This window comes from Grus americana, chromosome 1, assembly GCF_028858705.1.
Source record: "Grus americana isolate bGruAme1 chromosome 1, bGruAme1.mat, whole genome shotgun sequence".
NCBI lineage: Eukaryota > Metazoa > Chordata > Aves > Gruiformes > Gruidae > Grus > Grus americana.
In genome coordinates, this window is record NC_072852.1 from 103,822,139 (window position 1) to 103,846,869 (window position 24,731).

Sequence of the window (24,731 nt, forward strand, 5' to 3'; positions counted from 1 at the left end):
CAACTAAGAGCTGCTTACAGAGCTTTGCACCTAGATCGTGTCCATATGAAGAACTTCATGTCATCACTTAACCCTGTGCCCCAGCACGGTTCATTAAATGTAAACAGGTGTTTATGTGGTAGTTGCCCAAGCTTCCAGCCAGTATCACAGCTGGTGGATAGCAAGTTTCCTCTATTTTACATTGGCAAACTCCTTCATTTTGATGCATATGCCTGCTCCTGCCAACATATACTCCAAAATGTTTCCTGAAATGGGTACAAATCTAAGAAGTGACCAGAGAGTTGCGATCTCATGTGAGCAGTCATTTTGGGGGATCCAAGTGGTTTGTTCTGATCTGTCTCAGCATGTGCTGCCTGAGGTAGTTGTAGAAGACACTGTTGTAGTTTTTACTGATGTTCTACCATTGGATGTTTTATATGCACAGGCCCCCAGGAGAGTTCATACCGTCTCATTCTTTGTGAATTATTATATATCTTTTGTCCAGGTAACAACGCTGTTCACCTCCCAATGTGGAAGGGCATCTGTGACACTTAGCATTTTTGTGATACTTTGTTTTGGTTTCCCTGTGTACTGGAGCTGCGGACTGGATAATTTACCAACACTACATCAACAATTTTTGACATTAATATTCACTTCATTCTTGACTACTTGCTTAAAGGTCTTTTTTATTATACATGCTGGACTTCAGCCTCACCCAAGGCAGTAAATGGCAGCAGAGTTTCATCTGGAATTAGGAAGTGGTGACAGTAATGCCTACTAACACGCCGGTGTAGCATGGCTAGCATGGGCTTTGCCATGAAGGATGAAACGTTTCTCTCTCCGGCCCCGACACGTAGTCCCCTCTTCGTTACCTGTCACAGGAGTGCCTCTGATCCGTGAGCCTGGTGCACTTGCCTGCCTCCACGTCCGAGAGCTGGTCCACTGAGGAGATCAGAGAATGTGAGAGTCTGGGTATTTGTTTCTAGTGTGAATAAATCCTTGGCAAAAGATCCCAGGTGCTAGCATTACAATATTCCAAACACTAATTACCAGAAATTTATTTGCCGAATCTTTGCACTTTTAAGATAACGCTGTAGCAATCAAGCTGAAGTAGGATAATTAAACAAACCACGCTCTCCTCTCCCCTCTTCCCCCAATAACTCTGCAGCCCTGCCTGTCATTTCTCAGCACCAAATTGCTAAGATGCTGCTGGCTGATACGAAAGCTCAATTTGCCGTACGCATTTTACAGGAGGTATGGCTTCAGTACGGCTTCCTCGCAAGGAAATAGCCACAAGGAGCCCTGGCTGCTCGCGTGGGTAGTTTAGCACCGGACTGTGTCCAGCCAGAAGTAGGTGAAAAAGCTGTAGGCAAAGGAAGGGAAGAAAGAATGAAAAGATTTGCCCCCTTTCCCAAAGCACGAACAGCCACAGTCTTGCTCTTGTTTTGAAACAAAAGGTTTGTGAATCCAGTGTTGGCAGCAATGCTAAATGTCCTGAAGGATCTAGACATTTGGGGTGCAAGAACTGGATTGCTGCTTGTCAGAACTTGCCTATCTTGCTAATATTCTGTCCAAAGCAATTCAGTGATAACATGCTACTGACAGCTCTTCATGAAGGTGCATCAAGCTTTAGCCATCAGTTCAGTACACAGTCCTCTCTTTGCCTCCACAGATTCTCTTAAAACAGCTTCTGAGACCCTTTATATGTTGCAGTTTTGGTCTTAAACCCGTGAGAAGAGGAATTGTCCTTTCACTTCTAGCCACCAAATACAAAGTACTTCTCCAGATTTGGATTTTTCGGGAACCTACAGCTTTCCCACTCTGGAAAGTCTTTTAGAATATGTGTTACAGTGAATATTAGTTTAACCTATGTCTTGCTGAATAAGGGGGAGAAAAGATCTTACGTTTTTAGACTAAAAAGCATAAAACAAGACTCACGGCTCCTGAATGTGCATTGTTCAGTGTTTTGTATAGAATGCATCTTAGTTTTGTGTGCATTTCTTGCCTTCAGTAGCTAGGTATTTTTTTTACTTCCCTAACAGCCTTCACTGTTACAAAATGCCTTGTGCTAGGTAGTCCACATTTGTACCTTCTTAATTTTAGGTCATAGTTGCTTCTTGCACACATCCAGCCCCTGGGAAAACAAACCGAACCAAACCAAACCAGACCAAACCAAACCAAACCAAACCCCCAAACCACGTACTTTTAAATCATTCTGCTTACCAGTCACAGAAAATAAAGGGAAAATATTTAACAGATTCCTTGTATTTTCTGTTTACTTAACTTTTTATTCAGTTAGATTTTTCTCAACTTTTCTGTGGTGAGTATTGTTGCTTGTCTCTTCAGTTAACTGATTATTTCCATAGCCCTCAGCACAGACAGTGTTCAGGAAAAAATACTAATATAAAATGAAGAGGCTTCTTTCTCAGGCTTCTGAACTGTAAGTCAGGCACTCTGCATAGTTAACATACAGAGCTACAAGTAATTTATATATTTCTTTTCACACAGAGTTTCTGTTGAGCAGGCAACAAAATACATACTTCTGGAGATGCACAAAACAAAATAGCAGTTTACTCATGCATAGAGAGCAAATTACTTTTGGGTCGAATAAGAATGTTACAGACCAGAATTGATGTGGTTTTCATGTTATCTTAAAGAATAATGTCAAATCTTTCCTCACTGCATTTTTTTTTTTAATGAAAATGAGAAATAACTTTACACCACTGAGGTACTCTAGGATTCAGGACATTTCCACACTCTACGACTCCTAGCAGAGCTCCTAGCTTACTTCTGTGAAGGTAATTTCACTGTGACAGCTGTGAGATAGCATCTATAGATTGTTCTGCAAAATGTAACTTTCCATTAGGAGCCCCGGTGACTATTGTGTAGCAATCAGAACTCTTTGATAAACATTTATTTTTGTCTTCTTCACCTAGACAAGGCTCTGCCACAGTGTTTGCAACATCTGCTGGGCTGGATCTAGCTATATTTCTTGAAGCTACTGGAAATCTATATAGTGACAGTTGCTAGCAGTGATAACAGTGGTCAGACAAGCAACATCATTTTTTTAAGTATCCTGTTTACTATATCCCACCTCACAGTGAAGGTCTTGTCTCCTTACCACTCAGGCACAGCTGGGAAGGGGCCAGCGAAGGAGAAGGGGACACACTGCAATTGCACCGAGAGCTGTGCTTTTGGTACGCTCTTGGGTACATCAGAGCAATTCCTGTCCACCATGACTTTCTGATCTCTCTGTGACCTAACGGTGGTGGCAGGCTGAATTTCAGCTTACTTCCTTTACATTAATCCCTCCCCTGTCAGAGGCTAAAGGAGCTGGCTTTATCATCTCCATCAGTTTCCTCTCAGCAAGTAGCTCACTTTGGGAGGGGGAAATTCTGGACCAGCCATATGCAACAACTTCAGATTCATACAGCTCTGCTCAGGCAACGCACAGTCAACGGCAGAGTAAAACTGCTATTTACTTCTTCTAATGAAATCCTCATTTGACATGAATAGATGTGCTTCTGCCAACTTAACTCTTCTCCTTTTGCAAGAAAGGAGGCACCTCGTTTCACTGAGCCAGCAGCCAGTTTGGTGTTTTGCATGAGTTGTTAATCTTCAGGCTTACCATGAGAGCAATACACTTTTTAAAAATCACATATAGTCGTGGGGTTTCAAACTCCATAATTTCTATTCTTCCTCTGCTGTTGCTTTTTGCAGAGGAGCTAATTTTCATTCCATGGATGAAGTACAGAGCAGCCCACTAGTTAACACAAGAAGCGGCCATCTGACAAAGGCTGGGAATAGACTTGGGCTTTCTGTTCTAATAATCACAAGTGTCAGTAACAGGACGGGAGGAGAGACTCAAACACAAATAAATTAATTAGCAAGGACATTATTTATACACTGGGAATTCCTAGTGTATGTGGTGTCTGCTCTAATAACCCATGGACAAATCACCTCCCCGTGCTATAACACCTTAGGGAGAGGGCCAGCAGAGAAAGACAACTCTAAGTTCCCGTCTAAAGGGAAGAGGATAAGAAACAGCTTGAAAACCTACAGGGAAAGACCCTGCATATGCATGAAGAGCAGAGTGATCCATACGGACACCTGCCCCTCACAACAGTGACTCTTGCTCCTGGCTAGACGTGTTACAGAGTGAGCTGTGGTTAATATCCACGAGATTGTGGTACATGGGGATTTGAGCGCTCCAAGCTTGCTTTTCCTAATGCAGTGAAACACAGGTGAATGCGGAGCTTCTCAGAGGAAAGACAGCCTTCCACAAAGGTCAAGAAAAACTAAGAATCTCTTCCTTGCTTATATATCCTCTGCGAAAACAGTCTAGCTTTCATGCACCATATGAAAATGAATTAAAATAAATCTATGGTAAGGACCCTTTCCCCTTTACGACCTAATGTATTTGTACCAGATTGTTAACTGTTAAGGGGAAAAATGCCAGTGTTGTCAGGGGAGACCAAATTCTTATTTCTGGCCCATAGTTACTGACCCTTTTTATTGGGCAGTTTAGTTGGTTACTTTATAAAAGAAGAATAATGAAAAAGATAAACTCTTTGATTTCTTTGCTATAAGTCTGTACATGCTGTATCATAAGATTCTGACCTTTAGCCCTTGATCAAGAGAAATATAAAAATAAGGTATCCGTTAAACATGTGACATTTATGGTATCCTTACCTATGAACAAAGTGTGCTTCCTGTATTGCTGAGTCACTCCAGTACTATTCAGAATAGCATCTGAGCTTTTCTTGGGAGGTTAAATTCATCTGCTATTTTATAAAGAAATAAAAATTCTTTTTTATGCACATTTTTGTTCCCTCTAACTGACCAGTGAACATGTAGGATCTAGGTATTTAGTTATGTGATTTAATTTGTCACATTTGTTGCTGCAATAGTGATAGCGCAGGATGGTATGAAGCTATGATATTGAAGACAGAAAAGGGTGATGGTATTGAAATCCACAGTACTTTAAAGCATTTGAAGTTTAAAAAATGAAAGAAAGAAAGAAAAATAAAAACTTTCCACAATGTTTTTTAAAGACAAACATAACCATATAATTTATGGTACATGGTAATTACTTCTCTGTTTGAGATGTTCACTATTTTCTCCCATTGTAATTTCACATACTGGATAATGAGTATCCTCTGCACAGAAACAACAGTAATGGCTGTGCGGCAGGGGAACGGTTACTGGATCATTCTACAATAAGACATTGTCTCACTTTTTCTCTGTGTATGACTCAAATACAGGTGTGCAGACGAGTAAAACTGAAAGGCCAGAATATTAAGTTAAAAAAAAAAAAGATACTTTGTTGAGCAGTCCAGCAGAGCAAAGCAAAGTCATATTGTATAAAATTGATATGAACATGAACATCGGTTCATGAACTGATATCAGCATGAGCATGAAATTCGTGTTTTCAAACAATCCCCTGCAGATGACCCTTAGAATATAGCCACTGACTCCGTATGGAGGTAAAAGTCTGCCTCTTTTTGTTTCTGAAGGATCACACACAAAACTTGAAATAACAAATCTATGTAGAGTTTTGCCTGAAATACAGATTTTCAAAAAGTTCCTAATGATTCAGTGCAAGAATATCACAGTTGTATCCAAACTCCCTTTCATTTCCATGGGAGCAGAGTATGACCTGGTAGGAAATAAACATTCAGTTTCCTTTCTAATATAAATCAATTGATGGAGGATTATATCATGGAAATTTTGGGCTGTGCAGGGAATATCTAGATATTGTTAGTGTTGTGTTAGTTTTTGTTGTGGTTTTTGTGGGGTTTTGTTTGTTTTTGTTTTCTTTTGTTTGTGGGGTTTTTTTAAAGCATTTGTTAAACTATTCTTTGTATCAGGCTTTAAATACGTCTCACTAAATTTTGGACTGAAAGCTGTTAAACATATTCTTTGAAACCATTTTATTATTTAGTTTGAAATATATTTGGTAATGGATAAGGAATTTAAGTTTATTGCTATGTCACTGGATACCTGTGTTACAGAATTCGTACAAATGTATTGGATGTAAACATGGTAAATATTGCCAACATTAGGCAAACCCTAATGCTTCAACAGGGCATGAGCTTACTATAATAGAATGATGGATGCCGAGATATGCTTAGGAAAAAAAAAAGTTTCCATAACTTTTGGGTGATAAATTTTGCATTTACAGATCTTCACAAAGGTCCGAAAGGATACTTCGATCCTTTAACAAAGATGCCTTTCACTTAGGTTGTTACAGTGCTATTCTGCATTTTAAACAGGGACAAATGCTTTTCCTCATGGAGATGACCTGTCTGCTGAAAAATGGAGGGGAACATAGAAAGGAGGAGATTCCTAAACAACATTATTGGTAGGTAAAAAACTGCTCTTACATTCAGTTTTCCAAATGTAAATACACAACTCCAGTCACAGTGAGGCAACAGCCTAGAGCAGTAACTACACCGGATCTCAGCCAAACCTAAGAAATAATTTCCTGCGTATAGCCAAGAGGAAATCAAAATCCCCCAAACCATACTAGCCAAAAAAGAGTATAATGCAGTCTCATAAGTTGTAGAATCCAAAGAACAATATTTAAATACAATGCCATCATCCTATTTCTAGGAAAGTATAATTTCTATAATTCATTAGAATGTTATGAATTTCAATACATTGAAAATCACTTTTGAATTTAAACTACAAGCTAATTCTGAATTCAAAGATAAAACTTAAAGAGTCTTACAGAATCCTCCCAGAATTAATATTGGATTTCTCCAAGTTCAAATTACAATAATACCATCATCAAGTGAGTCCTCAATTAACCTCGTCTGACATTCCAGGCAGCATATTTTAAGGGTTGTGAAGCATGCAAATAGAAACTTCAATTAAAGACCGACTTCATACATTGGACAGCCTGTGAGAATAATGTGAAAAATTATGTAACCAGCCCAGCACTTCAATAAACACCCACAGACGATGGAGAGGAGACTGACAAAATTGAGGATCAGCATCCTAATTCCTTTCTCAGGCAGAGCCTAGAAAGATTGAGAACTTGTTTACACGGTGGAGCAGGGGCTCCCTCCGCACTCACTCTCAGCTTGGTTTCTGCACGTTCAGATGACCTGCATTCACACAGCACAAATCTTATCGGGCATTAACTGCTGAAATAAAATACATTCCGCCCTTCCTTTGGAAGCGTGGTAGATTCAGGGTGCATTAACTGAGAGCATGCTAATATTCATCGGGTGCAGCTGGACCACGCGCTCGCCTGGAGAGCTGCCAAGCGCTCGTGGGGGGGCCAGCCCTGCGTGCCCGCTCCTGCCCCTGCCTCTCGCCATCAAACGCTGCCGTGCAGCTGGGGCGAGCCCTTTGCTGGTGGCAAACACAACCCCGAGGTCGCACCGGCGATACTCCCTAATTAATGTAACCGTGATCTGGCGTGAGAGCATCGCCCGCCTAGGGTGGGACGGGCAGGAAGGATATCTCTTCAGGCGGCTGACTTGACGATGGGTCAGAGCTGAGTTTTTCTGCTGTTCTGGACTGAAGTGAGGGGCCAGCATGAAGCCTTTTACACCGCTGGTGTAAAACCCGTCAGCACTTGGCGTGGGCAGCTTGTTAGCACCAAGCAAGTGATCTGGCCTTGTGATTATTCTTTTCCTTGACTGTTCTGACTTTTACCTTTTATTTTGCTTCCATTAGATGTAACCAATGCTATAGATTTTGATACACCTCCAGGACCTGGTTTTCCCATGTATCTGCTGGAGACTCGTAACTGTTTGAATTTTTGACCTTTCCTCATGTGCTGAATGCCATGACTGTGGCAGAGAAAAAGCTACTCAGACTCACTGCTTGTTGTGTACATTTAAAATTCCCTGCTCCCAATCTGACTATCAAACAGGTATTTGTATGTATTTGCACAAGCTCTATTTTCCTTCCTGCATGCTGATAACCCTTTCCCCTAAATGTTCAGAAGGGTAACTGATTTTCCCTCTTCAACACCAGAAATACTGTTTAAAAAAAAAGTTGAGAGAATGTAGTAGTTGACTGCATTTCAGCTATCCATTCCTAACTGTTCCCCCTTTCCCTTCTGCGATCTGACAAATACATTTTTTCCTTCCACTTTTCTTTGGCAGCAAAGCTCCTCTTCTCATAGCACTCTCAAAATGGTGACTGCCGGCTCCTGCCTTCTGATGCAAAAAAAAGAAAGATAAACACTACCTCCCTACCTCCCAAAAAAACTATTAATAAAAGTGTACTCACTGTGCACAGTACAAACTAAGAATAGTGTTAAGTACTGTATCCTAATTAACAGGCTACAGTAATGGTGTCATTTTAATCAATGGGTTTTGAAGTTCCAGCTTTCATGGTACGTAATGAAGTACATTTCGAAGTGCTGTACCATAGAGCTCTACAGCATATTTTATAGGTATTTTCTTCCCTAATTACAAAGGGCAGAATTTCTGTAGCAGAAACATATTTTTTAAGCTTTTTCCTAGGATAAAACTTAGCAATGCAGCTGTAAATCAGCTCCGCACAAGAAATGCGTAGACATAGTGAGCAGTGAGGCAGGAGGCTGCGGACATCGTGAACCCTTGATGTTCTGGACAGTTCTTTCAAAACACTGTTGTTGCCACCACGTAACTTTGTGCCTGTCCTCAAGAGGTATGGCGTGGACTTTACGGTACAGCACATCCAAGGTGGCAAGCAGCAGGAAAAGAATTTATGGCAACACGAGGCTTAAAGGCTGCAAGCTTTTCTCTCTGTCTTTGGACTCATCAGTCCAAACCGTTGCACTCTTTTGGCCCTCGCTCTTTCTTACCTTCATCTTGGCTGGTTTTCTTGAGAAATGAGGCTTATACAAGAAAGCTTTCTTTGTACCTGTATGTCTGTCTTTCCTACTTCGCTTTCAATAACTTTTGAAATTACAGGAGAGTTTCAACCACATTTGACAAAAACCATCAGGTTTCAAATATACGGTGCTCCAAGAAACTTTGGGAAAATGTGTGACTGGGTGGAAGACAGAAACGAGCTGAAGGACCCGCAGGGTTGGCTCAGCCCACAGCCTTTCTGCTCGGCTCTCCCAGCAGCCAAGGACCGCGGCTGGCTGGGCAGGCTCCGCGCGCATAGCTCCCAACCGCTGATGTCATACGGTGCTTCTTGCATACCACGTGTACATGGAGGAGAGGGCTTATTGCAGACGGGAATACTGGGGACACAGAGGGGAAGTAAGAATACAGTATGCGAAGGATCTAGGGAAGACAGAGGGATATTGCTGTGATGTGGTGTGTGTGGGAGGGGTAATTGTAGGAAGAGGTATGGGTTTATTGCAGATGTGGGGGCTGCAAGGTGAAGGGATGTAGGGCACGGATCTGTGGGAAACCTGGCTTCATTTCTACCCATGGATATGGAACAACATGTTGATTGCAACATGTGTAATTTTGCACAGTTTCTTGAAGCAATAGTTAAATGGTTATATCTTCTTACTTGTATTTTGCAAAAATAAAGATTTGCTTTATTCATCTGAGATATGTTTTTATGAGGCTCGTAATACTAGCTACATAAAAGAAAAGTACATTTCTCATACTTAAGATTTTTTCATGGTTCAATAGACTAAGTTTAAAATAAAATGGAGTAACAGTGGGAACATAACCACACCACACACACAATGAAAGCAGTGTTTCTCCACTTTAAAAGGTCTTTGTTCAATACCCCTGCAACATTCACAAAATAGTCTGTGAACTCCTTAAGAAATAATCTACTAAATGTTCATGAAATACACAAGAAAGTACTATACACACAAAAGAAGGGGGAAATCATACAGCCCCTAAACTCTGAATTTGAAGCCATCACTGTTTATCCTCCATGTAGAACACAAAAATCTTCTCTGATTAAATGTCCAGGGCAAATGCAATTTTGGGGAGGGAGTTTCTCTTAATTTCTCTGCTCTCTTAGCTGTACAAATTGTAGCATGCAAGTTTGTGAGAAGTGCAGGTACTGCCCAGCAGCTGACAGCCTACTTACAGGGCAGTGCCATCTGCCCTCAGTTTCCGAAACCTTCTCTCATCCTCCAGTAGCTGAGGTGATAATTAAATTGCTCTTTCTTGTAATTTTTCTTATTTAGGAAAAGGCAGGAGAGACTTAGCAGAGTCTCCCAGGATACAAGTTCTGTCATCTCTATTAATGTGATCAAGGTGGTGGGAACAGCGCTATCTGTTTCACTAAAGAAAATAGGTATGGCTTACTGGCAAGCAGTGCTTCTTGTGCTTTTGCTAATCACGCTACACTGATATTGAGAAAGTTGCCATAATAACGTACGAGGCCAAAAGCGTTACAGGAGCTGGTCTGACTCTGAGCTCTGAATTGCAGAGCTGACACCAGCAGACAGCAAGGTATTGAATACATCCCCTCCCTCAAACCTGACCCATATTGGTAAAGACTAGTAGTGCAACACTGGACACTTTTTATTCAAAGCAGTTTGAAAAGGTACCAGACTGTCAAAAGGGGCAGATCTAGGAAAGGGGTATGCGTGAATTTGGTCTCAGAATTGCAGTTGCAGGGAGGTAAGGTTCACAGCACACCACAAGAAAAAAAAAAATGCACAATGCTTAGCGCCTACACACTAAAAAAAATAGAACAGAGTGGGTAGGGAGGAGGAAGCTCGCTGAGACGGATGTAGTGCAGTACTGAATATGCAACTGCTAAAGGGGTCATGCTTTTGTGCAAGGCAAACAGGTCACGTAGGCAAGTCTGGGAGAAGCTATTTCTGCTGATATTCACAGCCAACTGTCCCTTTCAGACCATCAGTCCCTTGCTCTTCCTTATACACATTTGCACAGTAACTCATCTCCGTATATTCTGTACTTGTAATTGTTTGTTATTTGATATCATCACCTACTCACTAGAAGTAATAATAAATAGAATAGATAGATAAAAAAACCAAGACTCTTAAATCTGTCAGTTTAAATTAGGTTAAGAAGAAGTGTTCAAGATAAGCTAAAATAGCAAATTAGATGAAAGCCAAGCTCTGCCCAAGAGATTGCTTCCACACACTAGAGAAAGGAGAGACAACTCACTTCCCCCAATGAGGAATCAGCACATGTATAGTGGCCAATATCACAAATTTTCTTCTCTTCCATCTACTTGTTAGGAAGATCCTCACCACATCCCACTGGGCAAAGATGTAAGCACAGAAGTTTTAATCTTTTCCTGTAAACCAGTCCTCAGCGATCACTGGCATTGCATTTCTTTGAATTCCCTTCCAACTGCTCTGCAGCATTATGGTAAGAGGTTGCCCAGCCCCGCACAATGTCTTCTCAGGGCCAGCTCCCTTCCACATCAGAGGGAACCAAAGGCATTCAGTAGGAAACACTAAGCATCTTGCAAGATCAAGAAAGCTTTCCCATTTCACCATCCTCAAGCAGAACGGGATTATTGTTCCTTCCTGAATAAAGGTATGATGGTTCTTCATCTGCAGACTGAAAAAATAAAAAGAAAATAAAATCGAAAAATGTCTCTTTTGCTGTGATACGGCATTGCAGATTCGCATCTAATTTTCTGCCAATGTTATTCACTCGGTCTCTTTCAACGTTGCTGTTTTCCAAATTTTTCCTCCCACTGAATCTGTATGTTTGATTAATGTTTTCCCAGATGTCTGAACCTGGGGAAAAAAAACCTCTTTCAGTCTCATTTTGTTAAGTGCTAGGAATCTCTTTGATGATCCATAACTAATTTTACTGTACTTGTCACAAAGCAGATGTGTGGCAATAGTCCCCTAAGCATGCTGCATTCAATCATTACAAACTCCAGAGTTCTCCTTTCTTCCTCCCCTCTTTTTTTTTTTTTTGTGTTTATTTTTCATTAGTAATTAACCTTCACAGTTTATCATATTCTCTTTTACTGGTTTAATGAACACATTTGACATGAGTTATACAGTTGGTCCAACCACATTTTTATCCCTCTCTTTTTAGTTTCACCCTTTTGTAGAATATGAGATTAGGACCAATTTCAGGAATATGACAAGTCTTCATTTTGGCTATTTTGTCTCAATCACTTAGTGCATTAACTCTTCTTATTTCTAATTTACCTGAAAGATTTTTGCATTCAAAGGATGGAGAGTCTTTAAACATTAAGAAGAGGAACTACTAAAATGAAAGACTGTAAATAATTCCTACTTAAAGAAGGTGTAATCTGTTATCCCTAACTCAGCATCCATAATTTGAAATAGCTTTAAAGCTCAGTTTTGTTTCAGCCCTCTCTCCTGGAAAGGTAGAAATCACCTCTGAATTGTCCCTCTTATTTCTGATAAGCTTCAGCTGTAACAAAAACAGAGAGATGACTGATGCTATTGAATCTGACAATGGGAGGAATTCATGGAACTATCTAAAAAGAAACAACTCGGTTGTGACTGCACAGAAAATGTGACTATTTAGAATCACAGAGTAGCTGAGGCTGGAAGGCATCTTTGGAAATCTTCTAGTCCAACCGCTCTGCTCAAAGTGGTGTCACCTAGAGCAGGTTGGTCAGGGCCATGCCCAGTCATGGCTGGAATATCTCCAAAGATGGAGACTTGACAACATGTCTGGGCAACCTGTGCCAGTGTTTAATCACTCTCACGGTAAAAAAGGTTTTGGTTTTTTCCTTTTGTTTTGATTTGTGCCCATTTACTACTTTTGAAAGTCACACCTCATTACACTGACAGAACAGGTTTCTTGCCAGGGCATTTTCTGCAGGAAAAATGAATCGGCTACAAATGTGCATCTATTTTTCTGCAGAAGTTGTCAAAGTGCAATTGTAATACCAACCTAGATATTTCTGCTACTAGACATATCAAAATCCTTATGAAACAAAAGTAGTATCTTTTTCACTGTAATGCATTGACAAATGCACTGGCTATATACAGAAGTAAAGGAATTATTAGCCAGTGAATGTTGGATAGAAGCTATAGAATAATTTTTATCATAGCAATATCAGTAGGTATTAAGCAAGAAATTACAGTATTGTTCTTGTCCCTTCTTCTAAAACTATAGGAGGATTAGCTTCTTTGTTTTTTTCTATTAGATTCCATTTTAGTGTATGTGAGAGGTGTGCATGTGGCTGTGTGTGGTTGCATCCGCATTAGGTCTCTGAAGAAAACATTAAGTGCAAACATAGATGAATTTTGTGTTTGAATCTCAAAACTGGATGTTGGAGAATCCATCAGGGGTCTATGGCATAAAGTTTTACCAGGAGCATCGTGGTGACTATCAAAAATGTTATTTGGGTGACATTCAAACAATTGCAAAACTAAAACTTCATGAACTTTAATGCTGTCACAGGCATTACTTCTGGTCCCTTCCTCAGAAAGTCCTTAGTGCCAGCTGGTCACTTATATAACTTGCATTCAAATTGATTTGTGTAAAGGTGGGTTCTCCTTCCTTTAAGGGAGATGAAATACAGAATACCGATCATCTGTCTAATGAAGTGAATTGAACCTGAATTTTTTGTCAAGGGTCATTCTGCTGAACTTCTGCAGGTGCATTGCATTGGGCAGACCTTTTGCAATAAATGCCCAGAGATCTTGCATGGTCATGTACCAGGTAGAGTTGTTTTTCTGTTTACGGTTCACATGAACTAACAACTCACTGGCCTCCCTGGGACTGAATGCTAATGATATTAGCTTTCATTGTCTACAACATTTTCCTTACTATGGCTTGTAAAGTTATGTCTAACCTGGGGAGCATTGCAGCCTGTCTAGCCCTTGGGTTGGTCTATTCAAAGCCCCGTATTTGGGTAATCCAATAGTCGGATCCTCTACACAGCAATAGTTTGTAGGAAGGGAGCCAAGGAGTACTGGCTGTGTTCCCCCATCTGGATGACAGGGCAGGAGCTGGACTTTGAAATATGCTATCGTGTATACCTGTTACTCAGCCCAGACATGGCAAATAGCTGGAAATGAGTAATTGGTGTAATGAGCGATTTAATTTTGGCAAATAAGGTTGTTGCTCTGACAGGGACCAAAGTATCATCTTCAGTCTGGAGGTTTGTCAGGTGCAGGATGAAATTTCCCTTCCAAATAGGAAAGGCAAGCCCACAAAGATGCAAGTGACTAGCTAAAGGATGCTCCCTTTTACCAGAAGGAGACTTGCATTTTAGGTCTCTCAAATCACTGATAACTTTCTTGACTTGGCTATTTATAGCTGTGTTTATCCTTATTTCTGCCCTGGTTAATGCCTTTTACCCTCCTGATACAAAATGAGATTCTTCATGGTATCTCAGAAGCTATGGTCCAGGATGCAAAAAGCCTTTTTCCTGCACAGTTGTGCTCTGAACCTTTTTGACAGAAAAACTTGAGAAGACATGTTGGAAAGGGAAAACATTACCACATTTTGCTGGTTTTCTTTTTTTTTTTTTTTTTTCTTTTTTCTTTTTAGCAGTGGATTTGACAGTGGGTGGAAAGTGGTGCCTTAGACATTGTCACAATGTTGAAACTTACCAGGCTGGAAGAGTGCTCTGGGAGAAGGGAACGGCATGAGGGAGGGAAGAGGAGAGAACAAGGTGCCATTTCTTGGATTCAAGCTTTTGTAAGCTTCCAGAAGAGAGGAAATTCAGATGTTCAGCTAGCAGCAGTTGGCGGTGAGGGAAGAGCCCTGGCTCAGTTCCCTGTTGGGCACAGGGAGCAGCTTCCCTCCATCTGTTAGGAGCTTCTGATTAGATGAGGTAGGTTACAGCTTTTTTTCCCTCTGCTCCCCCTTCCCAACGGTTGTGAAATCACTTATTTGTGTTGCTAGGAGCAAAGAGAAGAGAAATGAAACCACAAAGCCAGTGCAGGGCTTTTTATGCTCTTTGCAGGCTGCAGAGGCTGGAAGGAGATGATTAGAGTGATTGAAGATTGATAGAAGTGATAAGATGGGTGAAAGGGTACTGAAGGGAGCAAGGAAGGATGCATTACTTAATGAGACATCTTAAGTTTCTCTGTCAGGCTGACTTGTTTGCAACCTGTTTAATACTTGCTCTTACCTTATAAAGAATAACGGTGGCTTATTGTACATTTTCTAAAATTGTTTTCAGAAAGGACAAATTCATGTCTGCAAGTGTGTGAACTGGTACAGGGAAAAAGGAGTTACTACACACTTTCCATGTGCCAGTACAACTTGTCTCAAGGCCATGCTGAAGTAAAAGCTACTGCACCGTGTTATAGTGATGTTTTCCACCTATAGGCATGTCTTAGCTGACTGCCATAGTGATTAAACTGAGATTGTACAGAATTAGAAATACAAGCCAGTGCAAACTCTTCAGGCAGCAACTCACTGACATCAAGCTCTGGGAAGTTTTAGAACAACAAAACAGACATGTGATTACAAAAATAATAAAAAAAAAATTAGAAAGAGGCCCTAGGAAAAGCTTTCCAGCAAACTCCAAGTATATACAGCCACACAGACCAAATCTGAAAGAAAAGAAAAAAAATAAAAATAATATTAATTCTGAAGGAGAGGAGCAAACTTGCTTCCTGCCTCTTCTAGCCTTTTGTCTCTCTTCAGTCTTCACATTCTGTGACTGATCTCCTTGGATTCCTTACCTCTCCCACAGTGATATTGATCCATCTCCTGTGAGGGCATTAAATTGCATAACACACCAATACAACAGGCTGCTCTATTTGTGTAGCAGCCCCCTGTTAATTCTTCAATAGCTCGCTGGCCTGGGACAAAATAATAAAAAAAAGACAGCCACAAGCATCCCACAGCCCAGAGCAGCATTATTTCACTGGGTGTTGCTTCACCACCTCCCTCCGCTTTGCCAGCCCTGCAGTTTGCATTTCTGCGTCTGCCTGCTTTATCCAGGTGTTATCACAGGAGCGGAAATGACAGCAGTCTCTTTTCTGTAAGGGGGAAAATGAATTTTGTGATGTGGATTCTACATCAACTACTAAACCAGCAGCTTTCCTTTTGGTTGTTTACCAGAATATTAGGCTGAGATTATACAAGGCTCAGATAAAGGTGGTTGCTTTTGCTAAATTCAAATTTGTAAGGTTATTACAGAAAGTCATAAGTTTGCTTAACCAGAAATTAAAAGGTGCATTTTTTCCTGTCTTAGTAAGTGGAGAGAGGCACTTCTCCAAAGCCAAACACTATTTTCATACAATCACAGAATGGTTTGGGTTGGAAGGGACCTCAAAGACCATCTAGTTCCAACCCCCTTGCTGCGGGCAGGAACACCCTCCACTAGACCACGTTGCCCAAAGCCCCATCCAACCTGGCCTTGAACACTTCCAGGGATGGGGCCTCCACAACCTCTCTGGGCAACCTGTTCCAGTGCCTCACCACCCTCACAGTGAAGATATTCTTCCTAACATCTAATCTTAATCTACCGTCTTTCAGTGTAAAACCATCACCCCTTGTCCTATCACTACATGCCCTGATAAAACATCCCTCCCTGTCTTTTCTGTAGTCCCCCGGTAAGTAGTGGAAGGCCACTATAAGGTCTCATAAGGTTTTCATAGTTAAGCACTCCTCTCACCCTAGGACTGGAAAAGCAAGATGGCCAAGAAAGCTCCCATGAAGCATTTTTCAAACATGCTCATTTATAACCCAAACTAGCTAATTTACATCTCAATTTACATATATCCCACAGTACTTTATTCCATTGATTAGACATCAGTACATTTCCATTTCCATCACTTCCACATTAACAGCAGCAGTAGGTCACAGTGACCTTACTAATATCTTGTCAAAGCCTTTTGTGTCAAAACAGCCCAACCTCAGAATCACACTATCAAAACATCCCCATCATCTAATGTCAAAACAGCTTCATCACAGAGTCTAAGCACATTCAGATCCAACAAATTAACATATCAAGGCTTTATTGCTTTAATATCCAAGTAAAAAACAAAAACCTAATGCCTTCCCTGTGAAAAGAAAATTGTTCTTACTCCCATTTCCCATTGCTAATTAACAAAGTTCCTATCTACTGGGGTGTCTCAGGAGTGATTTTTTTTTTCAGACAGTGCCACTACAGTGACCGACATTTTCATTTAGTCTAACTTGCAAAAATGGCTGGAAGATGCTCCTGGGGACTTAGCCTCAGTGATGGTCAAGTCAGTAAAATTTTGTAAAAAAACCCAATACACAGTTCTGGACCATCCCCCATTGCATTTTAATTATCTCATTGTTCAATTTTCAGGCCAAACCTATCTTGGTGCTTGGCTTCACTGTAAGTGACTAAACAAATGGGGAACACTATATGTATATATATATATATATATATATAAAAAATTTAAAGGAAGTGAGATAAATAATCCCCAAAGAAGAAATCTAACTGTTTATAAATCACGGTCTCAGTGGTTCCCTTGCCCTCCTGCCCATCTGCATACAAGGTAGAAAAAGTACCCAACTCTTATGCGTAATCACACAGCTTCACACCAGTGCAACTGAATCCATGTAAATCCCATCATTTGAATTGCAATGTCTCTCCACCTCTGCTTTATGAGTGGGGCGCTTATAAGGGAAATTTTCAGGGACAGATCCCATCACAGGACAGCGTACTCAAACGTAAACGTACATGATATCCAACTACAGAGGCAGTCAGGACAGCAATGTTTAGTGCATTCTTGAATAAGGGCATGCATAAACCATCATCTGAAAATGCAATAATACAGCAAGCTAGTCTGGAATGTCAGCACTGCAAATATTCATGTTCAGGCAACACTCACAATTTCAGGCAATGACTTTCTTAATAGGTAAAACTTTCGAATATAGAATATATAAATATAAATCAGCCTGTTACATTCTTTCCTTTTTTTTTTTTTCTTCTTCTTTCCCCCCCCCCCCCAGGATATTAGCTAACAACCAAAGCAATTAAATTTACAAGCAAGAAGGTCATAGGCAATCTGCTCTTAACTGACCTTGAGGTAGAGACGTTGTGTCACACCCATTTGTACTAGGGCATGATCTGTTGCATTTGGCTCTGTTTCCCATGAGTCATTTCTGTGGCAGCACAGGGTGATACCATGAGTTCAGATTGATTATATCAAGGCGGAACAAATCAGAAGCAGCAGTTGCAAATTTGTAGAAACAGACCTGACTAGTGTATTACTGTTATCCCTAAGAAAAGCAAGTGGGGACATGACCACATACCTTGATCTTGTATAAATGCTTTCTATTTAATTTTTCAGATTTGGTTCTCTCATTCTTTTAAAATTCATTACTTTTTTCTTAAAAGATATACAGCAGGTCCCATGTAAGCTCTTTCATTAAAAGTGGTGTGTCAGTGAAAGAGATATTCCCTCTATTTTAATTGAGAAGGCTGTTACAGAATTCATGAACTTCTAAAGTGTGGCTGATGTGAAAAGATAGAAAAACAATTCACTCTGCTATAATTGTGGCTTTTGGTTTATACTTAACTATGCTTTAATGGATCATTACTTTTATTCATACTTTTCTTTCATTTTCTAAAAGGTAAAATACTGATTTCCAATCTGTAGTCCGAGAACTAATCTCAGGATTTCAATGACCAGCTTCACAGTAGTAAAGTCTCTTAATGTTAGCATTTCTTATTTTCATCTGCTTCTCCAAGTTCTTCACTGAAAACAAGATGTACAAAACCAATTTAACGTCAAGGGGGGAAGTCCTTTAGGTCTCTCTGATAGAAACTTCTGCTGCCTGAGAGCTTGAGAGGAAATAGGAGTTGTTTTCATAGGTGACCTAGGGAAATTATACACACATGAAACAAAAATATATGGAGAAAGAAGAGCACCATGGGGAGCTACAATTACAGAAGGGAAAAGAAAAAAAGAAGTGAAGTGGTAGGGTAAAAAGTCAGAAGGGAGACATATGTATGAAGGAATAAAAAGACCTCATGAAATGGAAAGTGGGGCCAATTTGTTCCTACATAGCTTTTATTCCACTCGATTTCTGCTATCCAAAGCAACAAGGATGGCTGAGGGACCTGAGCAGGCTTGACACGAAGAGCAAGAGGAGGGGCTGCTGCTGCCATAGGGCTGCATCTGTAGAGAGACTTCCAATGAAGGCAGCTGAAATGGTTGCTGATGGTGAAATGGTAAAAAGCTGCTGATACTGTGGGATGTCCCAGAGGAGTACTGAGAGAAAGGCTGCCTCAGCTGGACAAAAGCTCAATTATTAATAGATCCAAGGGAGCAAAAATATTAGGGACAGTAGAGGAAGAAACCTACTTAAAATTTACTTGATCACCTAAATTCTCTGAAAATTTACAGTAGAAGTGCCAATATTCCTCTGCGGCTGCAGCCCTTAGGCCTAAGGTTTCACCAAGTGGAGGAGTCATTCTGCGATAGCTCTGAGGTTGCTGTAGAAACACCAACCTCACAGTGATGTGCCAGAGCGGAGAATCAGCCCTGGACATAAGAAACCTTCTTGGCAGCAAGGAGCCTGGCAAATTGAAGAGACATTTCCAGCGTTCTTGTAATTTCTGGTACAAATGACTTCTACCAGAACTTATTCCAAGCAGTTGAGGGACTCCATACACAGGGCAACTGTGTGTCACCCAGCGCGTATATCAATGCTGGCACAAAACACCTTAAGATTGACTTTCCAACTAGAGGTCAGCTGCCTCCGTGGAGCCTGATAATCACCATGGACGAGAAAGTGGGAAATGACTCTCAGAATAAATGAGCTTTCAAGATCCAGTTTAGATATGTCGTTGCAAGTTACAATTGCTCCTTGGTTTGATCATTAAACTGATAACATAACTGAGGAACTTAGCGCCTCTTTCTGACCAGTTCCTCTGGATTGCCAAGAAAGTGAAGCAGCAGCCAAAAACTTCTCAGCAATATAATCCTATATCAAAGACTTCTCTGCCAGGGGAAATAATTCCAGGGGAATACAAAGATGGGCAGTATTTCAGATGACTAGCCTTATGGTAGTAAAATACAGCCCTCTTGTTTAAAGGTGTGTGGGGGTCACACCTTACATAATGTTGTTATGCAATGGGCTGTTTGCTATTGCTGCTGGCAAGACTCAGTTTGAAGCAGCAGTCCCATTGCATGATTTCCCCGCGGCACTCCCAAGCAGAGGGAGCTGTGCCTGTGTGTGCCACTCTTTAAGACCTCTTTATAAAGCCAGACTGCCCCAAAACACTGGCAATGGCAGTGGGGAGCAGGAATAAACAGTTTGGACTGAAGTAACAAGAAAAAAAACCCCAAACAAACCACAAAAACTTAAATAGAGAACATGTTTCAGTAACATTCAGCCTTCATCTTAGCTTTTGCAGGCAATTTCTCTTTTGGTTCAACATTTTAGCTCAACCTACTGAAGTCTTCAGAGGCTGCACTGACAAGCACAAAGTCTAATTACCATGTTTAGTTTGCTCTTTTTAGCATGCTCTCCAGGCCTTGTCATCATTTCACTGTGAAAAGAAGTTGGGGTTTTTTTTTCTTTTTTTCTTTTTGGCAAATTCTTCACTACTATTCTTCTTAAAGTAATACTGCAACAGAGATTCCTTCGATTGTTTGGTTATGTTAAAATTGCCATTAATGCTGTTCTCCTTTGAAACTTCTTCCTGTGGGTTTACTTTTATACATCTGGTGGAAAAGTTTATTTGCTTTTTTGTTTGTTTACTATCACACACAAGAAAAGCCTACATAAATCAAATGCTTTGTCCCTCAGGCTTCACTTGTCTTGTCTTTCTTTATGCTGTATCAAAAATTTCAATAAAACCTGTTAAGTAATAAACCTATAAAGACATGAAAGTGGAATGTGGCACAGTGACAAATCGCTGGGGGTTGAATATACAAACAATCGTTTTGAAAAAGAGAGGAATTCTCATTATAGTTAATTTCTTTCTTCTTTATTTATTTTTCTAACTTGAAGTTTAAATAGTTTTTATTTACAGAATCATATACTTGTGAAAAAAAACCCCTCTTGTACCACGGTAAAGATGGATAAAATTTGTCAGGAATATAAAAGCACCAGTTGTATCTAACATGTCCTTGGTTTTAATCTGATTTCAGTAATCATTTCTTCTTATTGTTACAAAAGAGATATCTTGAAAAACACTGACACTTGCATTGGCAGCAAAGATCATCACAAGACAGATGTCTTGCTACAAAAAATGAAGAAAAAGATCACTTAATTGCATATTATTGCAGGTTGCACATCAGTGGGGTACGGAATTGCAGAAGACAAAATGTTGGTCATGGAGAAAGGCATGATAAAGAGTATTGTGAAGGGGAGGAAGAAAAAAGAATCCTAAACTTTTAAAGATATGAAGTGAAAGAGTTGAGAAATAAGAAGCACTGAAATAACTTTGCATTTTCATCTGTGAAATCAAAAGACCAAAAGCCTAATCACGTTGTCAGGCATTAACCAGTCTAGTGCAACAAGGGAAAAGCTGAGATGAAAACGGAAATTTTAACAATGGCACAATGTCTTATAATTATATGGATACTTTCAATCCATCCAACTTTCACCTGACTCTGTTCTTCCTAGCCTCTCTACTTTTGTGGGTGTTTTGTGTGCGTATGTGTGGCTTTTTCTCATACCGAACATTTTTGCCTGAAAGGTAACATGGCTTTTCTACTCTTGTTGCCTCCTCCGTCTGCTGTGTGTTTCCTGGCTGTATAGTCCCAAAGTAATTCTGTTTCAGCTTTCATACAGCACTGTGGCAGTGACAGCACGTGACCCAAGAATCACAGAGCAGATATGGCAATAGTGGCACTACTGTTATCATTTGGGATAACAGCAATAAACCTTGCAGAGTCGCTCAGATATAAATAGGCAGTTTTCTGTGATATTAGAACCACGCACAGCTGATCACCTAGCTGATCCGTGGTCATCTCCATGGTCAGAGATTAAGAACTGCTGCAAAGGCATTAAACCCTCAGTATAAAGAAATTATGGGAACAATGGCTTCTCTTCAATTCAGCCACACCTTTGATCAAAACATTTATATTTGCCTCATTGTAAAAGCTTATTACAAGCCACCGCATCTATTGCTTCTCTACCATTCTATACACTTGGAGAAAAGGACTGGGATATCTGAGAGAAAAAAAAAAAGAAATTTTGCATGAAAATATGTTGCAATAAATGCATAAACAAGTCAAATGCAACGAGAAGCTTCTAATGGAAGTCAAAGCACTGAGTAATCAGCATCCATGGCCAAAAAGTTCTTGCAAAGTTTCACTCAGATATTTGCAATAAGTTTTCACTACTTTGTGTATACTTTTTAATTTTTCTTCTCAATAGCAGGCAGGTGATGTCTTTGTTGTTTGTTTCTAAACTATTAGGGATGTCTGCAAATAAGAGAACTCCCAAGTCCTCTCTGCACCGTTTGGCACAGTTATTTATGGATTTGCTGATTTGGATGTTTGTGCTTGGAGCGCTTGATTGGTCATCCAGTTGTCACCAACAACACAGTATGAATAAGAAGTGTCAAATTCTCAGAAAGATTCATGTGCATGTGTATATATTTTTAAATGGCTGAAATCTTATTTGAAAGTATTCAGCTTCAAAGATCCACTTACCATTCAATGGTTGCATTCATATGAGCACAGCTTTAAGCAAAAGAGTTCATTCCTTATTTTGATGTAGGATCAGTCCTGCTGTTTCATCTAAGCCTTATCCCTTGTCATGCAGTAAAGCTGACAGGATGACAAAAAAGACTTTAGTGCTAACAAAGTTTGTCTGTTCCCCCCTTTTGACTTCTCAGAAAACATCTGACAAGTGTCACTGATATTTATTTAAAAGTGGAAGAGATCAAGCACATATAGGATATTTAAAAATAACAAGCTGTTAGAAAAAAAAGAAACAACCACAAAACCCCTAAAAAAATCAAACCCCAAACCAAAAGTAGTATGTACAGCACTGCTAAAGAACAGGGATTCAGTTGGGGTGACCCTGTGCTGTTTGCAAACACTTCTCCCTCGTTAGCTGTGAGACCCGGCCTCAAAAGAGAGCAAGAGGTCATGCTTCTGCGAACCTTTTCGCTCTCTGCCTTTGAGAAATGGAAAATTACATGTTAAAGAAACCAACAAATAAAAGCAAGAGAGAATGCTCCTAGATCTTGCCCTCTTCTCCTTTGCCCCTCTCCTGGCTTGGACACAGCAGCAGAAGCACTTGGGCAAGGTGTGCTCCTGCCGCCCTGGCTGCTGTGGCTGCAGCCCTGGTGCAGCTGCAGTGATCCCACCAGCTCAGCCAGAGAGCAGCCCCCAGCAGCGCCAGGGGCCTTCCAAAAAGCTCTTTCCCTTGGCAAGGAGGAGACACAACAGTGAGGAGGCACGGCAGCACTGTCACCCATTAGAGGCATGCCTCCTCGCTGAGGCTGAGCACCTGATCCCCATTCTTGGGACGCTGGAGCTGAGAAGAGAGTTTTGGAAAGTTCAAAGGTGTTTTAAACTGTCCATGTTGACCAAGGTAGTGAAATGGAAAAGAAGCAATGTTCATCACATCAATCGTGTATTACATCTGCTAGATAGCTGCAAGCTCAATGAAATGCAGTGCATCCATCTCATGCTTTGATGGCAAGCCTTCCTCCTATTCACCAAGGAAAAGGGGGAAAAAAAGCGCTTCAAAATGTGATTGATAAACTGCAAGGAGAAATTTCCTTCCCAGCACAAAGTACAGTGACAGTGACATATGTGAAAGGAATTAACCCCTATTTCTTCTCATCATTGAAGACCGGTGGGTGACTTTGGGAGCATTTGCTTTACTCCGTTCTAGGTTGTTTCTATCTGCACAGGCAGAGAGTAGAAAGGCAGATGGTTTCAACAGAAGGAAAACTTAACATCGTTTGTAATGTTACCTGCGATCTTAGGCATTGCGTTCAAACAGGAAGGTTGATGTCAGGAGCTAATGGATCCAAGCTACTGCCCTTAAAGGGGAATGCAGGATATTCCTGCCGCTGGCTGGTGGAGCACTTTTTCAGGCTCCATTTTTCTATGCTCTAAACTATTTGAAAATAGAATATAAATACTGGCTTCTCTGAAGTTAACAGAAGTTTTGCCATTGACTTCAATGTGGCCAAGATTTCATAAATATGTTTTCTCTTCTGTTGACTGAAGTGTTATCATGGCTGTCAACATGGCACCTTAAGGTCGATGCCTGCACAGCATGAGATTAAATGGGCCTCTGCGCTTTAAAGAGTATAACTTCTCATTGCTACCTAGACACTGCTCTCCCTCACATCAGTGATCAGAGGAGTAAGTCGTGCTATAGCATGTTATTTTGCCCAGAATACAAATGCATTCAACGTGGCAGGATCTTACGGGAGAGGGAATGTGTTTTATTGGGCAAAGTGCTGCAGCTGAAAAGTGATCAGGTTTTGAAGCGCACAAGCTCTTTTTCTGCTCTGATGAGAGCAGGCATTTTCTCATATTCTTAGACAAACATCACAACTATGTACAAAATCATAGCATGTAGGTCTATGCTCAGGAAGGAGAGGTTCTATTAAAAAATAACAAAACAAAATCACTGTAGATATGTTGGAAGAATAAAGGGTGCAAAATAAGCTTAAGATTGTGCCATAGCTTTGCAGTCAGAGCAGTCTTAGACTTAAATCTGTGAGCTGAAATTTGGTGACCATCTTAAACAGAGGCAATAGATAAGGGAGATTAACCATTAACTTATTGGTTGCTGGGAGGAGCAGCCTGCAGATCAAAGGCTTGAAGTTATTGGAAAAGAACTTTCTTTTACAAACAGCCAGAGAATGAGGCAGAGGTGAGTTGCTACTGGCCCTAGTTAGCTCCAATCCCCCAAGAAAATTGCCCAGAGTCCTAAGGAGTGAGAGGCGCTTGGCAGTAGCAATCAATATGATGCAGT